A 17264-nucleotide genomic window follows, 5' to 3' on the forward strand; every position below is an offset into this window, starting at 1 on the left:
TCATTTTCAAGAAAAAGAGGAAAAACATGTGAAAAACTGTTGGTTCACAAATGTCTGTTTCTACATCATACTAGCTCTAACATAAAATAATTACATAAAGGTGCATTAAAAATAATATGAGAAACAGTCCTAAGTCTGGGGCTCCGTGGAGACATGTTGTATGCTTCCAGCAGTAGTAGAACTTTGTTAGTAAGGCATTGTTAAAGAGTCTTTTAGCAGGTATCTGCAGTGTCGGATTAGGTTGCCCGGGCCCACCAGTAAAATTCATTCTGGGGGCCCAATGTACAGATAACATGTGCATCGAGCCCCTGAGGTGCACAGGATGGGAGTGGTAGTGGCCCTGATGAAATGTTGTGTCACAGTGTACTCCCTTAGACCATTGCTTCCTGAGGATCAGAGCAGTGGAAATGTAGTTTGAAGAATGAAGCCAGAAGTGAACGTATAACTTATGGTACATCCAAGAGCAGCTGTCACAGCTGTGTCTCGGTCTCTGTGTTTGCCGTGACACGTTTGCCGTGCATTCTGGTTGCCTGGGGCAACGTGTGGTTTATGCAGCATATGTATTCACTTCTTCTTTAGGCCCCTTTCACACGGGCGAGTATTCCGCGCGGATGCGATGCGTGAGTTGAACGCATTGCACCCGCACTGAATACCAACCCATTCATTTCTATGGGGCTGTTCACATGAGTGGTGATTTTCACACATCACTTATGCGTTGCGTGAAAATCGCAGCATGCTCTATATTCTGCGTTTTTCACGCAACGCAGGCCCCATAGAAGTGAATGGGGCTGCGTGAAAATCACAAGCATCCGCAAGCAATGCGGTGCGATTTTCACCCACAGTTGCTAGGAGACGATCGGGATGGAGACCCGATCATTATTATTTTCCCTTATAACATGGTTATAAGGGAAAATAATAGCATTCTGAATACAGAATGCATAGTAAAACAGCGCTGGAGGGGTTAAAAAAAATAAAATAAAATTTAACTCACCTTAGTCCACTTGTTCGCGATGCCGGCATCTCCTTCTGTCTCCTTTACTGAACAGGACCTGTGGTGAGCATTCATTATAGGTCAAGGACCTTTGGTGACATCACTCCGGTCATCACATGGTACGTCACATGATCTATTACCATGGTGATGGATCATGTGATGACCGGAGTGACGTCATCAAAGGTCCTTTACCCAGGTCCTGAAGAAAGAATACAGAAGGAGATGCCGGGCTGCACTATCAAGTGGACTAAGGTGAGTTAAATTTTTTTATTTATTTTTTTAACCCCTCCAGCGATGTTTTACTATGCATTCTGTATTCAGAATGCTATTATTTTCCCTTATAACTATGTTATAAGGGGAAATAATACAATCTACAGAGCACCGATCCCAAGCCCGAACTTCTGTGAAGAAGTTCGGGTTTGGGTACCAAACATGCGCGATTTTTCTCACGCGAGTGCAAAACGCATTACAATGTTTTGCACTCGCGCGGAAAAATCGCGGGTGTTCCCGCAACGCACCCGCACCTTTTCCCGCAACGCCCGTGTGAAAGAGGCCTTAAGGTTTGTTTCCCTTCCCTGTCTGGTGCTTGTGGGATTAACTACCTAGCTAGGTGTGGTCACTAGGTGCTTATATTGCCTGTGGCTGGTAGCCTGGTGTTTAGTTGTCCTCCAGCCTCTGTTGGTGCTGGAGCTATGCTCCTGTCCTGGGTATTCCATCTGCCCAGTTATTGAAAGTCACCTAGTTAGACATCCCATTGTTACCATCTCTTCCTACCTTACCTGTTTCTATGTATGGTGTGGTTTATGTTCAGGGTTTGTCTAGTTGTTGTTCCATGTCTGGTCTGTTTTGGTGTGTACTGTCCTGCATGGATGCTAGACACTCCCCTGTCTGTCTGTGCCTCCGGTGAGAGGGCCCCTGGGTTCCCCGGAGGGGGAACAACAAGTCAGTGTGCGGATCTGCCTGAGGCCACTATGCATCCTGTCCGCATGGGGGTACAGGCAGTTACTGGTGTGCTGGATTCTGTGTTTGTTGTTTGTACTGTGTCCTGTATGGTGTTCGGGTTCCAGTACATATTCATGGGTTCCAGTTGTTGTGGTGTGGACTGCTGGTGTTCCTTCCAGCGGCCGCGGCAGGTAAGTGACCAAGTATACCTGTGCTCTTGTTCCAGTGGTTATTCTTGCCACTGGTTTCTTACCTGCCGATCCAGTTTTGCTTATCACTGTCTTCTCTTTATATGTGCATGTTATGGGGATTCCTTTTGTTGTGGAATGTTCTAGCGGTTAGGTGAACCCGCTCTGGAACATGACAGTTTGTTTTGTCTTCCCCTTTCATTGCATCTAGGCTGTCACTATTCCAGGGATCTTTAGGGTTAGTAGGGCTTGAGGTTCCTGTGTTTGAGCCCTCCTACCATCTGGATCTGGTCATACGGATAGGAGTCAGGACGATTAGGGATGCTCTAGGAGGTTACTTGCTCCCTTTTCCGGGTGTCCTTGCCTAGTTTCTATTCCCGCTTCCCATCGGTGTTCGTGGGGAGTTTCTTCCCACTCCCCACTGTGACAGCAGCAGATTCAAAGTGCATGGCTGCAAATAATACCTTGTGGGTATGGGTGTCAAGTTCAGGCTTAATTGTATCTGTATTCCATCTGGGCTTGTGGTTGCTTGGGTGGAGGGTGTCTGAGCTGTAGTTCCTCACCTTGCAGCAGTGTCTATAATGCAGTATTTTGCTTTTTATTCTGTTGTCTTGTCTCTCAAGGGTTTTATTGAGGCAAAACTAAGTTGGTCTCTCTGGAGAATCTTTCCAAAGAGCAGGAGTTCTGTAGTATGATTTATCTCCCTTCTCTGTCTACACAGCAACAGGAAGCAGATCCAGCCCACTCCTGAAAAGAAGGAACAGGGTGGTTAGCCCTGTTCCTGCCAACCATTTGCCATCCTCTTCTCCTTTTACTGGAACTTACGGCCAGAATGAAAAATACATAACATTACAATACACAATAAAAAAAAATGGCAGATAGCCCCAGGTCTGGGGTACTGCACATGCAAATAGTAACTGCTCACACAGCGGCAGGCATCAGCGAGATGCTCAATATTATTGATTATGGGGTTCCTGCAGGGACTTTGAGTGCCACGAGGGTATCAAGAGCCACGTCTGACTCCGTTATACCCGGGGTCAGGAGGTCGCAGCGGGTGGCTGCGCGCTCTATATCTAAAGATCACGTTGTTTCTTAGTGATTGTTTTCTGTGTTTGCCTTGCTATCCTTTTTGTCTCAATCAGGGATCCGTAGCTTCTCCTCCTCAGCTGTTTCTTGTCTGCCACTCCCAACCTCCTTATATTCTCCCCTCACACTTCTCTAGTTGCCAGTTATAGAGCTTCCTGCCTGGACATCTATACTGACCCACTGGAGTTGTGAATCCTGGTTGTCGTTCCAGAGTGCTACCCTCCGGATCCCTGTTGGGCTTCTTGTTGTCTCCTGTTGTCGCCCACCTGGGATTATATGTTGAGTTTGTATTGTCTGTCCTTCCCTTGGTGTTTTCCTTTAGAGCTAGTGGTGCGGACTAGAGTTGAGCGAACACCTGGATGTTCGGGTTCGACGAGTTCGGCCGAACTTTCGAAAAATGTTCGGGTTCGGGATCCGAACTCGACCCGAACTTCATCCCGAACCCGAACCCCATAGAAGTCAATGGGGACCCGAACTTTTGGGCACTAAAAAGGCTGTAAAACACACCCGGAAAGGGCTAGAGGGCTGCAAAAGGCAGCAAAATGTAGTTAAATCCCCTGCAAACAAATGTAGATAGGGAAATGATGAGTTAACATAAAATAAATAAAAATTAAACAATATTAATTGGAGTGAGGTCCCATAGCACAGAATCAGGCTTCAAGTCACCCACCAATGGAGAAGGTCACTTACTATTATTTTGACCACAGCACCCAGACAAAGGAGAGAGGTCCCACAGCAGAGAACCAGGCATCATATCACCCACCACAGGAGTAGGCCACCATTTAGTTACTTTGACCCCTACACCCAGACGGAGGAGAGAGGTTACACAGCAGAGAATCAGGCATTTAGATCACCCACCACAGGAGTAGGCCACCATTGAATCAGACCCCGGCAACCATGTCAGATGGCACAAGCATAAGCTTTATATCAATCAGCACAGGAGAAGGCGACTTTGACAGACTTTGACCCCTACACCCGGACGGAGGAGAGAGGTTTCAAAGCAGAGAATCAGGCATTTAGATCACCCACCACAGGAGTAGGCCCCAATTTAATGGGACCCCGGCAACCATGTCAGATGGCACAACCATCAGCTTCATATCAATCAGCACAGGAGAAGGCGACTTTGAAAGACTTTGACCCCTACACCCAGACGGAGGAGAGAGGTTTCACAGCAGAGAATCAGGCATTTAGATCACCCACCACAGGAGTAGGCCCCCATTGAATCAGACCCTGGCAACCATGTCAGATGGCACAACCATCAGCTTTATATCAATCAGGACAGGAGAAGGCGACTTTGAAAGACTTTGACCCCTACACCCAGATGGAGGAGAGAGGTTTCACAGCAGAGAATCAGGCATCATATCAACCACCACAGGAGAAGCCACCATTTAGTTACTTTGACCCCTGCACCCAGGAAGAGGAGAGAGGCACCACAGCACATATTCTGGCATCATATCAGCCACCACAGGAGAAGCCACCATTGAGTTACTTTGACCCCCGCACCCAGGAAGAGGAGAGAGGCACCACAGCACATATTCTGGCATCATATCAGCCACCACAGGAGAAGCCACCATTGAGTTACTTTGACCCCCGCACCCAGGAAGAGGAGAGAGGCACCACAGCACATATTCTGGCATCATATCAGCCACCACAGGAGAAGCCACCATTGAGTTACTTTGACCCCTGCACCCAGGAAGAGGAGAGAGGCCCCACAGCACATATTCTGGCATCATATCAGCCACCACAGGAGAAGCCACCATTTAGTTACTTTGACCCCTTCACCCAAACAGAGGAAAGAGGTTCCACATCAGAGAATCAGGCATCATATCAACCACCACAGGAGTAGGCCACAATTTAATGGGACCCCGGCAACCATGTCAGATGGCACAACCATCAGCTTCATATCAATCAGCACAGGAGAAGGCGACTTTGAAAGACTTTGACTCCTACACCCAGACGGAGGAGAGAGGTTTCACAGCAGAGAATCAGGCATTTAGATCACCCACCACAGGAGTAGGCCCCCATTGAATCAGACCCTGGCAACCATGTCAGATGGCACAACCATCAGCTTTATATCAATCAGCACAGGAGAAGCCACCATTGAGTTACTTTGACCCCTGCACCCAGGAAGAGGAGAGAGGCCCCACAGCACATATTCTGGCATCATATCAGCCACCACAGGAGAAGCCACCATTGAGTTACTTTGACCCCCGCACCCAGGAAGAGGAGAGAGGCACCACAGCACATATTCTGGCATCATATCAGCCACCACAGGAGAAGCCACCATTGAGTTACTTTGACCCCTGCACCCAGGAAGAGGAGAGAGGCCCCACAGCACATATTCTGGCATCATACTAACCACCACAGGAGAAGCCACCATTGAGTTACTTTGACCCCTGCACCCAGGAAGAGGAGAGAGGCCCCACAGCACATATTCTGGCATCATATCAGCCACCACAGGAGAAGCCACCATTGAGTTACTTTGACCCCCGCACCCAGGAAGAGGAGAGAGGCCCCACAGCACATATTCTGGCATCATACTAACCACCACAGGAGAAGCCACCATTGAGTTACTTTGACCCCTGCACCCAGGAAGAGGAGAGAGGCCCCACAGCACATATTCTGGCATCATATCAGCCACCACAGGAGAAGCCACCATTGAGTTACTTTGACCCCCGCACCCAGGAAGAGGAGAGAGGCACCACAGCACATATTCTGGCATCATATCAGCCACCACAGGAGAAGCCACCATTGAGTTACTTTGACCCCTGCACCCAGGAAGAGGAGAGAGGCCCCACAGCACATATTCTGGCATCATACTAACCACCACAGGAGAAGCCACCATTGAGTTACTTTGACCCCTGCACCCAGGAAGAGGAGAGAGGCCCCACAGCACATATTCTGGCATCATATCAGCCACCACAGGAGAAGCCACCATTGAGTTACTTTGACCCCCGCACCCAGGAAGAGGAGAGAGGCACCACAGCACATATTCAGGCATCATATCACACACCACAGGAGAAGGCCTCTTTCAGTGATTTAGGCCTTTGGACCCAGACAGAGGAGAGAGGCACCACAGCACATATTCTGGCATCATATCAGCCACCACAGGAGAAGCCACCATTGAGTTACTTTGACCCCTGCACCCAGGAAGAGGAGAGAGGCCCCACAGCACATATTCTGGCATCATATCAGCCACCACAGGAGAAGCCACCATTTAGTTACTTTGACCCCTGCACCCAGGAAGAGGAGAGAGGCACCACAGCACATATTCTGGCATCATATCAGCCACCACAGGAGAAGCCACCATTTAGTTACTTTGACCCCTTCACCCAAACAGAGGAGAGAGGTTCCACATCAGAGAATCAGGCATCATATCAACCACCACAGGAGTAGGCCACAATTTAGTTTATTTGACCCCTGCACCCAGGAAGAGGAGAGAGGCCCCACAGCACATATTCTGGCATCATATCACACACCACAGGAGAAGGCCTCTTTCAGTGATTTAGGCCTTTGGACCCAGACAGAGGAGAGAGGTCAGAGATTAGCTTCATATCCCCCAGCACAGCAGAAGACCGCTTTATTTGACTTAGGCCTCAGCACCCAGACAGAAGACAGAGGTAGCATGGCAGAGGTTATGGCTTCATGTCACCCGTTAGTTTAACCGGCCACTTTCATCTGGTTAGGCCCCGGCGCCCAGACAGAGAAGAGTTTCATTCAACTGTGGGTTTCATAAAATTTGTATCAAATAAAGAAGTGGCCCGTAGCACAACAAGACATGTTTTAGGCAGTTAATAAGGACTACTCTGCACAAGGGAGGGACAGGTCCTGTGGGATCCATGCCTGGTTCATCTTTATGAAGGTCAGCTTGTCCACGTTGGCTGTGGACAGGCGGCTGCGCTTGTCAGTAATGACGCCCCCTGCCGTGCTGAATACGCGTTCAGATAAAACGCTGGCCGCCGGGCAGGAAAGCACCTCCAAGGCATAACATGCTAACTCTGGCCACGTGGACAATTTCGAAACCCAGTAGTTGAATGGGGCCGAACCATCCGTCAGGATGTGGAGGGGTGTGCAGACATACTGTTCAACCATGTTAGTGAAATGCTGCCTCCTGCTAACACGTTCCGTATCAGGTGTCGGTGCAGATAGCTGTGGCGTGGAGACAAAACTTTTCCACATTTCTGCCATGCTAACCCTGCCCTCAGATGAGCTGGCCGTGACACAGCTGCGTTGGCGACCTCTTGCCACTCCTCTGCCTTCACCTTCCACCTGTTCCCCTGTGACATGTGGGAATGCTCTCAAGAGCGCCTCTATCAGCGTGCGCTTGTACTCGCGCATCTTACGGTCGCGCTCCAGTTCAGGAATTAAAGTGGGCACATTGTCTTTATACCGGGGATCCAGCAGGGTGGCCACCCAGTAGTCTGCACACGTTAAAACGTGGGCAACTCTGCTGTCGTTGCGCAGGCATTGGAGCATATATTCGCTCATGTGGGCCAGGCTACCCATGGGTAAGGACAAGCTGTCCTCTGTGGGAGGCGTATCGTCATCGTCCACCGTATCCCCCCAGCCACGCACCAGTGATGGGCCTGGGCTGCCACCCCGCTGTGAACTTGCGTCATCCTCGTCCCCCTCCACCTCCTCCTCCTCATCCTCCTCGTCCTCCAGTACAGTGCCTTGGCTGGCGACTTGTGAACCTGTCCTCTGCTGCTTAAACAAACCTCCCTCTGAGCCACTTCGAACAGACTGGCCCGAAAGTGTTAGAAACGAGCCCTCATCCTCCTCCTCCTCCTCCTCCTCCTCCACCTGGGCCACCTCCTCTAACATCATTGCCCTAAGTGTTTTCTCAAGGAGACATAGAAGTGGTATTGTAACGCTGATAACAGTGTCATCGCCACTGGCCATGTTGGTGGAGTACTCGAAACAGCGCAGCAGGGCACACAGGTCTCGCATGGAGGCCCAATCATTGGTGGTGAAGTGGTGCTGTTCGGCAGTACGACTGACGCGAGCGTGCTGCAGCTGAAACTCCACTATGGCCTGCTGCTGCTCGCACAGTCTCTCCAGCATGTGCAAGGTGGAGTTCCACCGGGTGGGCACGTCGCATATGAGGCGGTGAGCGGGAAGGCCGAAGTTCCGCTGTAGCGCAGACAGGCGAGCAGCGGCAGGATGTGAACGGCGGAAGCGCGCACAGACGGCCCGCACTTTATGCAGCAGCTCTGACATGTTGGGGTAGTGGTGAATGAACCTCTGCACCACCAAGTTCAGCACATGCGCCAGGCAAGGGATGTGCGTCAAACCGGCTAGTCCCAGAGCTGCCACGAGATTTCGCCCATTATCGCATACCACCAGGCCTGGCTTGAGGCCCACCGGCAGAAACCACTCGTCGGTCTGTTGTTCAATACCCCGCCACAACTCATTTGCGCTGTGGGGCCTGTCCCCCAAACATATGAGTTTCAGAACGGCCTGCTGACGTTTACCCCGGGCTGTGCTGAAGTTGGTGGTGAAGGTGTGTGGCTGACCGGATGAGCTGGTGGAAGCAGTGGAGGAGGAAGCCGAGTAGGAGGAGGAGGCTACAGGAGGCAGAGAATGATGCCCTGCGATCCTAGGGGGCGGAAGGACGTGCGCCAAGGAACTGTCCGCCGGGGGCCCAGCCGCCACTACATTCATCCAGTGTGCAGTTAGTGAGATATAGCGTCCCTGGCCGTGCTTACTGGTCCACGTATCTGTGGTTAGGTGGACCTTGCCACAAATGGCGTTGCGCAGTGCACACTTGATTTTATCGGACACTTGCATGTGCAGGGAAGGCACGGCTGTCTTGGAGAAGTAGTGGCGGCTGGGAACCACATACTGCGGGACAGCCATGGCCATCAGCTGTTTGAAGCTGTCTGTGTCCACCAGCCGGAATGACAGCATTTCAAAGGCCAGCAGTTTAGAAATGCTGGCGTTCAGGCCAAGGGCTCGAGGGTGACTCGGGGGGAATTTGCGCTTCCTCTCTAAGGTTTGAGATATTGAGAGCTGAACGCTGCTGTGTGATATAGTGGAGACGCTAGTTGACGGTGGCGGTGGTGGTGGTGTCGGTGGCACATCCTCTGTTTGCTGCTCGGCAGGTGGCAACATTCCTCTCGAGGCGGAAGCCGAGGCAGCAGCGGTAGAGGGAGCAGGGGGAGCCTCAGCGAGTGCCTGGTTTTTAAGGTGTGTACCCCACTGCAGTTCATGCTTTGCATGTAGATGCCTGGTCATGCAGGTTGTGCTGAGGTTCAGAACGTTAATGCCTCGCCTCAGGCTCTGATGGCAGAGCGTGCAAGTCACTCGGGTCTTGTCGGTAGGACATTGTTTAAAGAAGTGCCATGCCAGGGAACTCTTTGAAGCTGCCTTTGTGGGGCTGGGTCCCTGTTGGCGATGTCCAGTAGCAGGCGAACTCTGGGGGCGGCGGCTCGTCTGCTTTGGCCCCCTGCTCCCTCTTTGGCTTCGCTGTTGTCTCGGTCTCACCACTACCTCTTCCTCTGAACTGTGAAAGTCATCGCCACGACCTTCAGTCCATGTGGGGTCTAAGACCTCATCGTCCTCTGCATCGTCTTCCACCCAGTCTCCCTCCCTGACCTCCTCCTGTTCAGTCTGCACACTGCAAAAAGACGCGGCAGTGGGCACCTGTGTTTCGTCATCATCAGAGAGTCGGTGACTCTGCTGTGGTGGTATTCCCATGTCCTCTTCATCTGGAGACATAAGTGGTTGTGCGTCAGTGCATGGTATGTCTTCCTCCACTGGGGAAGGGCTAGGTGGACGCCCCTGGGAAACCCTGGAAGCAGAGTCTTCAAACAGAAGAAGAGACTGCTGCATAACTTGTGGCTCAGACCGTTTCCCTGATATGCTTGGGGGTGATGTGACAGACTGATGGGCTTGGTTTTCAGGTGCCACCTGTGCGCTTTCCGCAGAAGACTGGGTGGAAGACCATGTGGTGAACGTGCTGGAAGCACTGTCTGCCACCCAATCGATTAATGCCTGTACCTGCTCAGGCCTTACCATCCTAAGAGCGGCATTGGGCCCCACGAGATATTGCGGTACATTCTGCCGGCTAGTTGAGGGAGTTCGTTCCCTACTGTGTGCGCCTGGGGCCGAACGGCCACGTCCTCTACCAGCAACAGGGGCTCCACGGACACCACCACGACCGCGTCCTCGTCCCTTAATAGTATTTTTCTTCATTGTTGCGATTCAACTCGCACCACAATGAAATATATTATTTTTTATAAGCAAAATCCCCTCACTGGAATACTTTCAGTCTTTTGACTGTATGGATTACAGATGGAATGACTGTTATATGTGAGTACCGCTTTCTTTGACAGATTCTAGTATGGGTACATATATGTTTTCCCAACCCCAGCACATTAGTTTGCTAATTCCAGATGTATGAAACGCAGGCCTAACTGTATCTAGTATATTGAACGCCAGATAAACTAACTTGGCCTTTTTTAAATAAAAAAAAAATTCCCTCACTGGAATACTTTCAGTCTTTTGACTGTATGGATTACAGATGGAATGACTGTTATATGTGAGTACCGCTTTCTTTGACAGATTCTAGTATGGGTACATATATGTTTTCCCAACCCCAGCACATTAGTTTGCTAATTCCAGATGTATGAAACGCAGGCCTAACTGTATCTAGTATATTGAACGCCAGATAAACTAACTTGGCCTTTTTTAAATAAAAAAAAAATTCCCTCACTGGAATACTTTCAGTCTTTTGACTGTATGGATTACAGATGGAATGACTGTTATATGTGAGTACCGCTTTCTTTGACAGATTCTAGTATGGGTACATATATGTTTTCCCAACCCCAGCACATTAGTTTGCTAATTCCAGATGTATGAAACGCAGGCCTAACTGTATCTAGTATATTGAACGCCAGATAAACTAACTTGGCCTTTTTTAAATAAAAAAAATCCCCTCACTGGAATACTTTCAGTCTTTTGACTGTATGGATTACAGATGGAATGACTGTTATATGTGAGTACCGCTTTCTTTGACAGATTCTAGTATGGGTACATATATGTTTTCCCAACCCCAGCACATTAGTTTGCTAATTCCAGATGTATGAAACGCAGGCCTAACTGTATCTAGTATATTGAACGCCAGATAAACTAACTTGGCCTTTTTTAAATAAAAAAAATCCCCTCACTGGAATACTTTCAGTCTTTTGACTGTATGGATTACAGATGGAATGACTGTTATATGTGAGTACCGCTTTCTTTGACAGATTCTAGTATGGGTACATATATGTTTTCCCAACCCCAGCACATTAGTTTGCTAATTCCAGATGTATGAAACGCAGGCCTAACTGTATCTAGTATATTGAACGCCAGATAAACTAACTTGGCCTTTTTTAAATAAAAAAAATCCCCTCACTGGAATACTTTCAGTCTTTTGACTGTATGGATTACAGATGGAATGACTGTTATATGTGAGTACCGCTTTCTTTGACAGATTCTAGTATGGGTACATATATGTTTTCCCAACCCCAGCACATTAGTTTGCTAATTCCAGATGTATGAAACGCAGGCCTAACTGTATCTAGTATATTGAACGCCAGATAAACTAACTTGGCCTTTTTTAAATAAAAAAAATCCCCTCACTGGAATACTTTCAGTCTTTTGACTGTATGGATTACAGATGGAATGACTGTTATATGTGAGTACCGCTTTCTTTGACAGATTCTAGTATGGGTACATATATGTTTTCCCAACCCCAGCACATTAGTTTGCTAATTCCAGATGTATGAAACGCAGGCCTAACTGTATCTAGTATATTGAACGCCAGATAAACTAACTTGGCCTTTTTTAAATAAAAAAAATCCCCTCACTGGAATAATTTCAGTCTTTTGACTGTATGGATTACAGATGGAATGACTGTTATATGTGAGTACCGCTTTCTTTGACAGATTCTAGTATGGGTACATATATGTTTTCCCAACCCCAGCACATTAGTTTGCTAATTCCAGATGTATGAAACGCAGGCCTAACTGTATCTAGTATATTGAACGCCAGATAAACTAACTTGGCCTTTTTTAAATAAAAAAAATCCCCTCACTGGAATACTTTCAGTCTTTTGACTGTATGGATTACAGATGGAATGACTGTTATATGTGAGTACCGCTTTCTTTGACAGATTCTAGTATGGGTACATATATGTTTTCCCAACCCCAGCACATTAGTTTGCTAATTCCAGATGTATGAAACGCAGGCCTAACTGTATCTAGTATATTGAACGCCAGATAAACTAACTTGGCCTTTTTTAAATAAAAAAAATCCCCTCACTGGAATACTTTCAGTCTTTTGACTGTATGGATTACAGATGGAATGACTGTTATATGTGAGTACCGCTTTCTTTGACAGATTCTAGTATGGGTACATATATGTTTTCCCAACCCCAGCACATTAGTTTGCTAATTCCAGATGTATGAAACGCAGGCCTAACTGTATCTAGTATATTGAACGCCAGATAAACTAACTTGGCCTTTTTTAAATAAAAAAAATCCCCTCACTGGAATACTTTCAGTCTTTTGACTGTATGGATTACAGATGGAATGACTGTTATATGTGAGTACCGCTTTCTTTGACAGATTCTAGTATGGGTACATATATGTTTTCCCAACCCCAGCACATTAGTTTGCTAATTCCAGATGTATGAAACGCAGGCCTAACTGTATCTAGTATATTGAACGCCAGATAAACTAACTTGGCCTTTTTTAAATAAAAAAAAAATTCCCTCGCTGGAATACTTTCAGTCTTTTGACTGTATGGATTACAGATGGAATGACTGTTATATGTGAGTACCGCTTTCTTTGACAGATTCTAGTATGGGTACATATATGTGTTCCCAACCCCAGCACATTAGTTTGCTAATTCCAGATGTATGAAACGCAGGCCTAACTGTATCTAGTATATTGAACGCCAGATAAACTAACTTGGCCTTTTTTAAATAAAAAAAATTCCCTCACTGGAATACTTTCAGTCTTTTGACTGTATGGATTACAGATGGAATGACTGTTATATGTGAGTACCGCTTTCTTTGACAGATTCTAGTATGGGTACATATATGTTTTCCCAACCCCAGCACATTAGTTTGCTAATTCCAGATGTATGAAACGCAGGCCTAACTGTATCTAGTATATTGAACGCCAGATAAACTAACTTGGCCTTTTTTAAATAAAAAAAATTCCCTCACTGGAATACTTTCAGTCTTTTGACTGTATGGATTACAGATGGAATGACTGTTATATGTGAGTACCGCTTTCTTTGACAGATTCTAGTATGGGTACATATATGTTTTCCCAACCCCAGCACATTAGTTTGCTAATTCCAGATGTATGAAACGCAGGCCTAACTGTATCTAGTATATTGAACGCCAGATAAACTAACTTGGCCTTTTTTAAATAAAAAAAAAATTCCCTCACTGGAATACTTTATGGCTTTTCACTGTATGGATTACAGGTGGACTGGTATTAGTAGGGGTGACACAAGCACACCCAAGTCCCTGATGTAGGATTTCTATGGCACAGACCACTATTACAAGTGATTAATGGACGTTGGGAGAGATTGTGCTGCAGCACTAGTCCCAAGATGGCCGCCGCCTATCAGCCCAGTAACATGTGCCACAAAATGGTCTGCACAACCTTTAAAAAAAATAGCCTTGGACTGTGCTGCTAAATCGCTATTGGTCTGAATCCCAGGTGTAGATGTCTGACTTGTTTGGAGCTTTGGAATGCACACTGTGGCAGCTTCTGCTGCAGGACTACAAGTCGCAAAATGGCGGCCGGCGGTCAGCCCAGGTACATGTGGATGGAAAAATCACTCTGGCCACTCTAAAAATAGCCAATCCCTATCAAAAAAGCAGCTCAGCTGCAGTTGTTCAGATGAATCACAGGAAATTTGCTTCCAGTTATTCAATTATCCCTGCCTATTCTCGCCCTAGCATCAGCTGCGTCTATCCCTGTTCTATTCACATCGGGAGTGAGCACGTCCCGACGTGCGCACAAGCTTATAAAGAGGCTGAGTCACATGCTGCACTTGGCTAATCACAGCCTTGCCAATAGTAGGCATGGCTGCGATGGCATCTTAGGGCAAGTAGTATGATGCATGTTGATTGGCTGCTTTGCAGCCTTTCAAAATGCGCCAAAATACATGCCGAACGACGAACCCGAACCCGAACTTTTACGAAAAAGTTCGGGTTCGGGTCCGTGTCACGAACACCCCAAAATTCGGTACGGACCCGAACTATGCTCGAACTGTTCGCTCAACACTAGTGCGGACTAGTGTTCCCACCGCCCTGTTCACTATCTAGGGCTCAGCTTAGGGAAAGCCAGGGCTTTAGGCACGTGATCGGCGTACGGGTGAGGAACCCGTCTAGGGACGTCAGGGCAGCCAGGTGCCAGCCGCTAGGTGAGTCAGGGGTCACCACCTTCCCTCTCACTTGGGCAGGGCCTTCCTTGTTCCCTCCCTCTGCGTCACGTATGTGATAGTCACGCCGACCGTGATATTATAACTGGCCCTTTACTTTTTGAGAAAAAAAATTAAAAAAAATAAAAAAAAAAATTTTTTTTTTTTTTTTCTCTACTTAGAATCCAATATGGATCCTATTGCTGCCTTGGCAAAACAGCTTCAAGGCCTGTCTTTGGAGGTGGCAGGATTGAAGTCGTCTGTCCTCCAACAACAGCAGCAAATGCAGCAGACCGCACCCCCAGCGGTTGCTATGGGTAACCAGGTTGTTACAGAACCCAAGGTTGTTCTTCCTGACAGATTTTCTGGGGGAAGGGACAAATTTGCGACGTTCCGTGAGGCCTGCAAATTATACTTTAATTTGCGCCCTTACTCCTCAGGTAATGAAGAACAGCGGGTAGGGATTGTCATTTCCCTGCTTCAGGGGGACCCACAATCCTGGGCGTTCTCGTTACCCCCTGGTTCCCAGGCTCTCCGGTCAGTGGAGGGATTTTTTGGGGCTTTGGGTCTCATATATAATGACCCTGACCGAGTCGCCCTGGCTGAGTCGAAGTTACGGAGACTCCTACAGGGAGATCGGTCAGCAGAGGAATATTGCTCAGAGTTCCGTAGGTGGGCTACGGATACTCAGTGGAACGACCCGGCTCTCAGGAGTCAGTTCTGCTCTGGGTTATCTGAAAGGGTTAAGGATGCACTGGCGCTGTATGAGACCCCCCTTTCCCTTGATGCTGTTATGTCCCTCTCTATCAGAATAGATAGGCGTCTTAGGGAGAGATCGAAAATTCCTGAGCAATTGGTTACCTCTCCCAAACAACAATTAGTCTGTACTGACTTAGATGAGCCTATGCAGCTAGACGGAACTTCTCGTCAGGTCCGTCCTCCTGAGGTTCGCCGCAGGGGGGGGGGCTTGTTTTTTCTGTGGGTGGAAGGGTCATTTCATTAATGTCTGTCCCTCCTTTCTCAAAAACAAAAGACCGTCGGAAAACTACTAACCCCAGGCTGTGCGGAGGATGTCAGCCGGGGGGTATACGTTTCCTCCATACGAACATTTCAATTTGTGTTACCAGCGGTTATTGTTTTTGGTGTTAAGACGGAGTCTATTTCTTTTTTTCTAGACAGTGGAGCAGGGGTAAATTTGATAGATGCCCATTTTGCCCGCACTATGGGTTTGTCTCTCTGCACGCTGCAGAGACCTATTCCCGTATTCGCTATAGATTCGGCTCCTCTGTCTCAGAGAAACCTCACCCACATTGTTCATAATTTACACCTTCGGGTAGGGGACCACCATAATGAGTGTCTTTCATGTTACGTTCTGGAGGGCCTTCCCTCTCCTGTGGTATTGGGTTTTCCCTGGTTGGTAGCGCACAATCCAGTGGTGGATTGGCAGGCCAGGGAGATATTGGAGTGGAGTGAGCATTGCAGAGAGAATTGCTTAAATAACAATTGCTTAATCGCCTCCATAGCATAGCCTTCCCTACACATCAGACCCTCTTCTTCACCCGTGGCTGCAGGGTTTTTCTTTGTTAAAAAGAAAGATGGGGGCCTGCGTCCTTGCCTAGATTTCCGTGAGCTAAACCAGATAACCATCCGAGACCCATACCCTCTTCCTCTCATTCCTGACCTTTTTAATCAGATTGCGGGTGCTAGGTGGTTCTCCAAACTTGATCTTAGGGGGGCCTACAATCTGATTCGTATCAGGGAAGGGGATGAGTGGAAGACAGCTTTTAACACCCCTGAGGGGCATTATAAAAATCTAGTTATGCCTTTCGGTCTGACCAATGCCCCCGCTGTCTTCCAACATTTCGTTAATGATATTTTTAGTCATCTCATCGGCAGGTTTGTAGTCATATACCTAGATGATATCTTAATTTATTCGGCTGATCTGAAAACACATGAGGTGCATGTCAGGCAAGTACTGCAGGTCCTACGGACGAATAAATTATATGCGAAAATTGAAAAATGTGTCTTCGCCGTTCAGGAAATACAGTTCCTGGGATATCTATTATCTGCTTCAGGTTTCCGTATGGATCCTGGGAAGGTCCAGGAAATTTTAGATTGGGATCTTCCTGAGAACCTTAAAGCCCTACAACGGTTTTTGGGTTTCGCAAATTTCTATAGAAAGTTCATTAAAAATTATTCAGTGATCGTTAAACCCCTTACCGACATGACTAGGAAGGGGACTGATTTTTCCAAATGGTCTGACGCCGCTAAAAGAGAGGTTTACCTCGGCACCTGTTCTAATTCAACCTGATGTCTCCCAGCCTTTTATTGTTGAGGTAGATGCGTCAGAGGTGGGAGTGGGGGCTGTATTGTCTCAGGGTCAGTCTCCTGGCAAATGGCCCCCTTGCGCTTTCTTTTCCAAAAAATTATCTTCTGCAGAGAAGAACTATGATATTGGAAATAGGGAACTGTTGGCGATTAAACTGGCGCTTGAAGAGTGGCGTCACTTCTTAGAGGGAGCAATCCACCCCGTCACGGTGATTACGGATCTCAAAAACCTTCTGTACCTAGAATCGGCTAAGCGTCTCACCCCTAGACAAGCTAGGTGGTCGCTATTCTTTACCAGATTT

General features: G+C 47.8%; 1 protein-coding gene across 2 annotated transcripts in view; it reads left to right on the top strand.

The window, feature by feature from the left end:
- PSTPIP1 (proline-serine-threonine phosphatase interacting protein 1) overlaps positions 1–17264 on the top strand; it is a 137623-nt gene that overhangs the window by 37069 nt on the left and 83290 nt on the right. The window lies entirely within an intron of this gene.

This window comes from Bufo bufo, chromosome 1 (genome assembly GCF_905171765.1).
Source record: "Bufo bufo chromosome 1, aBufBuf1.1, whole genome shotgun sequence".
Lineage (NCBI taxonomy): Eukaryota > Metazoa > Chordata > Amphibia > Anura > Bufonidae > Bufo > Bufo bufo.